Below are 7,166 nucleotides of genomic sequence, written 5' to 3'. Positions count from 1 at the left end.
ACATTATAACTCCCAACATTTTAACTCCCACAGCTTCCTGAAAACTCTCTAATTCATAACTCCAAACTTTTCTGTCTTTTCTGTCATTTCTGTTTTCTGTCTTTTACAGCTGCCGGTGATCGTGCAGGCCACTCCACAGCATGAGCCATCCCAACCACGCTGTTTGCTATCCGTGGACAGAGTGAAAAACAGGTATAGGGTCTACTTTTATTCAAAAGGGCATAACTTCAAAAGTTGTGAGCCGATTGAAATAATTGTTTCGGTTTATTAAAGCTAACGATTAAAGGTTTCTTTACAGAACAAAATATATTTAATCAATTTGTCAGAAATAGGAGAAAAAGAGGGCGCAATGAGGGGCCTCTTTTTTTTTGGGACACCCTGTAGTTAAAATGTTATTTATATATTAAGCACTTGTTAATTGAGAACCCGGTATGTGGTAGAACTGCATTATTTTATTAAGCACTTGCTAATTGAGAACCCGGGATGTGGTAAAACTGCAGCTACATTACGTTTCATTGAGCATCTACTAATTGAGAACCCGAGATGTGATACAATTGCACTAGGCCTATGTAATATTAAGCACTAAATTTGCTAACTAAGAACCCGGGATGTGGTAAAATTCTTTTATGTTATATCAAGCACTTGCTATAACTGTAAACTCGCTGGGTGTGACAAAACTGCATTATCTTTTATTGAGCACTTGACTGAGGATCGACCCGGGATGTGGTAAAACTGCATTATGTTATATTTAGCACTTGCTAATTGAGAACCAGGGATGTGGTAAAACTGCATTATGTTATATTTAGCACTTGCTAATTGAGAACCCAGGATGTGGTAAAACTGCATTATGTTATGTTTAGCACTTGCTAATTAAGAACAAAGAATGTGGTAAAACTGCATTATGTTATGTTTAGCACTTGCTAATTGAGAACCCGGGATGTGGTAAAACTGCATTATGTATATTGAGCACTTGCTAATTGAGAACCCAGGATGTGGTAAAACTGCATTATGTAAAATTGAGTACTTGCTAATTGAGAACCCAGGATGTGGTAAAACTGCATTATGTTATATTTAGCACTTGCTTATTGAGAACCGGGATGTGGTAAAACTGCATTATGTTATATTTAGCACTTGCTAATTGAGAACCCGGGATGTGGTAAAACTGCATTATGTTATATTTAGCACTTGCTAATTGAGAACCAGGATGTGGTAAAACTGCGTTATGTTATATTTAGCACTTGCTAATTGAGAACCCGGGATGTGGTAAAACTGCATTATGTTATATTTAGCACTTGCTAATTGAGAACCCGGGATGTGGTAAAACTGCATTATGTTATATTTAGCACTTGCTAATTGAGAACCCGGGATGTGGTAAAACTGTATTACCGTATATAATTATTATTTTGAGCACTCTCTCCAGACGTAATTTTTAATTGATTTATTTTACTATTTTATTTATCTTATACTTAATTACTGGATTTGGTATAATGAGCTTTCCAAATCATGTGTCAATTCAGATGAACTAATGTACTTAGATCTGTAGTGTATATTATTTATTTATTTTATTTTATTTAAGTCTTTATTTACTTATTTAATTATCATAGATTCATTCATTTATTCATATATTCATTCATTCATTCGTTCATATATTCATTCATTCATTCATTCATTCATTTCTATAATTATTTCATTTTTCAGACACCCTCTGCTTTACTTTTTGAAACGGTGCCTCGTGCTCGTGCACGAAATATAAGCGCAGCTCCTGAGTGGCGTACCTTATTGCTTATTGCACATAGGCCTAAATAAAACGTGTCTTAAATAAATAAAACAACAACTGGATTTGAAAATTAGAATTAAAATAAGAATTGTCCATAGCTTTTGAGAGCATGATATTTTACTTCCTAGATTAATGTGTTCATATAACGTAACCATAGAGATTAGACTGTTGTATTTAAACACATGCAGAATCGTCGTCTGACTTGCCGAATGCCCGGGTTTTCGGCACGGCCGTGTACTTCTGAAATCCCGTACAAACGGCATGAGGCTCTTTTGGTGTAACATTATCTCCCACATAGTTGGATTTGACCTGGTTTGACCCACATTAATGACGCACATATGCGGGCACATAATGTAGCTGGTCTATCCTGACATTGCTCTTGTTGTAGGCCTATATTAAATTGAGTGAAATAAATTTGTAAACATAATAATTAATTGTCAAATAAATATAAGGGGTGGTGCAATAATTATGTGTAGCCCGGGGGGGGGGGTGAATTCTCAAAATGGTCTCCCAAAATCGCTTCCCCCCCCCCCCCCTTTGGCCGTGCCAAAAACCTTTGCCCCCCCCTTTCGACGTGCCAAAAAACCTTTGCCCCCCTTTTGACGTGCCAAAAAATCTTTGCCCCCCCCCCCTTACACATGCAAGATTTTGGGGAACCCGAATTTAAAACCTTAAATTGCCTTAACATATAGGTAGGCCTAATGCGAGCGCAGAGAGCAGGAAATTTTGCATATTTGAACGTGTTCGTAACGTTTTCCTACGCCTTTTAGGGCGTAATATAGAAACAGTGCCCAAAATATCTGTGCCAAAATTGCTTGCCCCCCTTTCGACCTGCCAAAAATCGCTTGACCCCCCTTTCGACCTGCCAAAAAATGCTTGCCCCCCCCCTTTTGGCCTGCCAAAAATCTTTGCCCCCCCCCTATAATTCACCCCCCGGGGGGTACACATAATTATTGCACCACCCCTAAGTAAGCCTATAAAACTTGCAGCTTAAAGTACGAGGGGCGTTCAATAAGTTCGTAGAACAAGGTAGGCCTACTTGAAAGAGTAGGCCTACTAGCCAATTTCTTTCAATCTATCCCTTGAGCATGGTCAATACATACCTTAATGTAGGCCTACCCGTCGCAATTTTTCTTGAAACCTTCTATGTCAACAAAATGGAAGTCTTCCGATAGCTCCTTGAGCCACTCTTCAGTGAAGGCTCACCAGCATTGATCACTAGCAAACCTGGTATTATGAAGGTAGGACTTAAAATTCTAAAATAGGTTTCACTAACTGAAGGCCATACCTGAACCACAATATGGTTAGTTTAATTAACTGACCCCTCTGTCGTGAATGGCAGCTTGACAAACTAAGAATAGCGTACAGGACACAATCCGAGAACAGCCACATTCCTACCATCAACCTTCTTCACACGATGGCTTGCCTCAATTTTGCTATAAAAATTGTATGATATATGCCTATAGTTGTACTTTCATTTGGCAAATGACCTGTCATCAAGACTATCCCTGGATCTCAGAAACAGCGATGAAGACCTTGCACTACGGTGACCGAGTGATGATCTTCTTAAGGGTGTGAGATCCAGGTGCTTCCACTAAATTCACCTATATTTCCAGTGATTAATGTATGCCTTATCACCTTTAGCCACATATAGATTAAACTTGCCTTGGTCCTCATTCTAAGTGTATAGAAGGTGTGGACCTGAATATGTCAACTGGTATCAATTTTGTACATGAAGATTCTGGGACCCCATCTAGAATACACCCTGGGATACCCAAATGTTAATGGATTAATATTGAAAACACATTCATCAGAGTTGTCATATTTTGTAGCTATCTCAACTTTCTTATTTGGCTCTTTATTCATTATCAATGCCACTGTACCAGCGCGTATATCATTAGTGGTGGCGTCAGCAAGTCTTTTGGACCTTGGATGATCTTCAAGGACGCTTATTCCATTCTTGAACTCTAAGAACCATTTCGTTGCTGTTGAATACCAAGGACTTCATTAACATTTACAAAAACTGTACATTGTTAAAGTTTATTTGAGTTTTCACCACCGTCGGGAGAAATTTCCATGATGACCCTGTATTCACTTCTGGTAGTAGGCCTACCTGTGAATTCATGGAGGTAGGCTTCCTCTGAAGAGCGTCCTGCTCATATACAGTGATGCAAAAATATAATATCTTTGTAGTCATGTTTTGAAGGAACAAGCTTTCAAATGAGACCAAATTCAATACCGTGCGACAAAGTAACATACCGAGTTCTACGAACTTTTTGACCGGCCCTCGTACGTGACTGCCGAGGTAAAATTATAAACAGACCTAGGCCTAGGCCTATATCTTCTTGGTTTAGTGGGCGATCCCCCGGCGATCGTTATTTACGACAGGGGAATGTGCATTTTGAGGGGGAACCCGAAATTTTGTAGGGTCTTGATGGGGAACGCGAATTTTTCGTTGAACCAGGAGGGGATTGTTAAGTTTTGAATGGAGAAATTCGGGAAAACAAGGGATTTTGTCGATATTTTTCCAAAACGCCCATTTCCCCCTGCCGTAAATAACGATCGGTCCCTTAGTTACGGAGTTTTCAGAAATACTTTAGGGACCGTTGCATATAACGCCCATGGGAGTGAGCTGGAGCATGGAGGGAGGTTTTAAGGGGAATCCGAATTTTTTTGGATCTTGAAGGGGGAATCTGAATATTTTTACTTAAAACATGAGGGGAAATGTTCCCGGGAAATGTTAAGTTTCAGGCCTAAATGGAGAAAATGGGGAAAACAAGAGGGGATTTCGAACATTTTGAGCGGACGCGAGGGGGGAGGGGCGAATTTTTGGTCAAAACTCCCGGTCGATCCTTCGTGTAATTATTTCGTGTTTCTGCAACAATTTTGTGAAATTTTGACAAAGTTTAGGCAATTTTTTGCAACTTTGGTCACTTTTTTGACAATCCAATTTCATCTATTTTTTGATATGTTACAAACAATAGTTACAAAATTACTTACACCTTAACTCTTTAAAGCTACAATGTAGATTAATGTGTTTAATTTTTGACTGTGATGTTATACACGTCCCAACTTATACTAAGGGGCTGTGCAATAATTATGAGCCCCAGAAATTTCAAAACGGCTCGCTAAAATCGCTTGCCCCACCCTCTCGGCCCGCCAAAAATCGCTTGCCCCCCCTTGCACATGCCAAATTTTTGGGATCCCAATTTGCCAACCTTAAATGGTCTATATACATGGTGCGAGCGCAGCGAGCAGGAAAATTTGCATATTTAAGTGTTTCCGTAAGATTTTCCTAAGCCTTTTTAGAGTGGTTTATTTAAAAGCCGCCCCAAGAATGTGTGCCAAAATCACTTGCCCCCCCCTCTCGGCTTGCCCCAAGAATGTGTGCCAATCCCTTGCCCCCCCCTTGCTTGCCAAAAATTGCCCCCCCTTTCGGCTCGCCAAAAATTTCTTGCCCCCTCCCCCATTTTACCCTCCCCTAGGGCTCATAATTATTGCACAGCACCTAAGAATCGGCCAAATTTGTTGAGCTGTTTGACACCAAGGATGGAAACAAGTGCACATGCCTGAAACTGCCAACATGACATGAAAATGTGTATTTCCCTATATAGGCCTACCTTTACACTAGTACAGAGCGCTATGGGTTTTGGATTTTATATTCCTATATTAATGGAACCAATGTTTTTTAGCATCTTTAAACCTGAAATGATAAAAATTTGTTTGGTTTCATTTTTTTTTCTATGCCCCCTGTGGTTCGCACGAGGGTCGAAGGTCAGAGTGGGGTAAAAACTTACAAATAGTCCCATCATGTTAGCTCATGTTGTAATGTATCTAAATTGTTCCTCTTATCACACGGAATAAAGCCAATTTCCGCACCCATGACATACCCGTACCCACAGCTCCGGATCCAAACCCGTACTCGCATCCTATTTTGAGCTCGGACCCGTACCCGTACTCATGGCTAGGGACCCGTACCCGTACCCATGGCCTGGGACCCGTACACGCACCCCTACCCATGGCCTGGGACCCGTACACGTACCCGTACCCATGCCCTGGGACCCGTACCCGTATCCCGGACCCGTATACCCGTACTCATGGCTCGGGACCCGTACCCGTACTCATGGCGAGTCCCAATACTATAAGTCTGCAAAAGAACAATGCGTTACGTAATCTATTGCATCTCCATGATTATTAAATCCTCCTTGATCGCCACTAAAACAACCGAGATAACATTCCAGCCTAATCCCATATGCATCAAACCCATTTGATTTTATTGAATAGGCCTATAACCATGATAACAACATATTTATACTGTGAAGTAGTTAATTATAGAAAGTGACAGATAGACCTATATACCTGGCTGCTATGGCACTTTGTTACGGGTAATCGATCAGCAACTCTATTGAATTTATTTAAATGAGGCGCCTAAGTTAAGGTGGGTGGGTAAACAATAATGTGCATTAACGGCAAAGTGTGCTTTTGTGTGCTGGCGAAGACTCAGTCACACCCGTGGGTTGTGTGAGAACAAAAGGTACCTCTCACTCAAGCGGGCGCTTTCACATGACAGTCTTTTGATCAGATCACGTATTGACAGTAGCCTCGCTGGTAAAGCATTAATACGCTGTCAGGTTAGTTACCGATTTAATGGCGGAACCCTTTTGTCCGGAATAATCTCGATGAATAGCTTGTCGGTAAATCAAATCGGCACAAAGGAACAATGCGTTACGTAATCTATTGCGCCTCCACGGATATGATAGCTCCATGCGTATAAGGATACTGTACACCAGTGCATCGTTAGTCAAGTTTGTTAGGTCTATATTTCAGAGTGTCGCATATTATAGCTATTTGTAGCACCTGGTGAGTCGTCTCGCGTTGTTCCTTGTCGAGTGGTTCATTGTATGTGCACAAGTTGAAGGTAGAAGATCCGATTGTTTTTCATAATGGTGGTTTGTACCTTACAGAGTTTGATGTTAAATTGCTCCAGTGCGTCAAGAGTGACTCACATTGTTATGGCTCATACCAGAAAGGTAGCATACTGGGTAAGGGTGCCGGCCGTACAACGCCATACTAGTACATCGGGATGAGGCTCCGCTGCAAAAACAGGTTAGCATTTAAACACTTTTCAAAACACATTCTTGCTTTCACTTTGTGATGTTTAGCGATTGAACAGAACTTGATACGTAATTTTTAGCTTCTAAACAAGTTTACAAAGTGAAGACAGGCATGTGTTCAAATTAAGGCTAAACACCGCAGTTTTTGATGTGTATCCCTTTTATCATAACAGATAAACGCCTAAACTTTGTTGGGCACAGATAGGAGTATAATTACATTTTACGTTTACAATAAACTTTTAACTTTCATTATCAATAATTACATCCCAGGAATT

This window comes from Amphiura filiformis, chromosome 6 (assembly GCF_039555335.1).
Source record: "Amphiura filiformis chromosome 6, Afil_fr2py, whole genome shotgun sequence".
Taxonomy (NCBI): Eukaryota; Metazoa; Echinodermata; class Ophiuroidea; order Amphilepidida; family Amphiuridae; genus Amphiura; species Amphiura filiformis.
Note: the sequence above shows the minus strand (reverse complement) of the source record.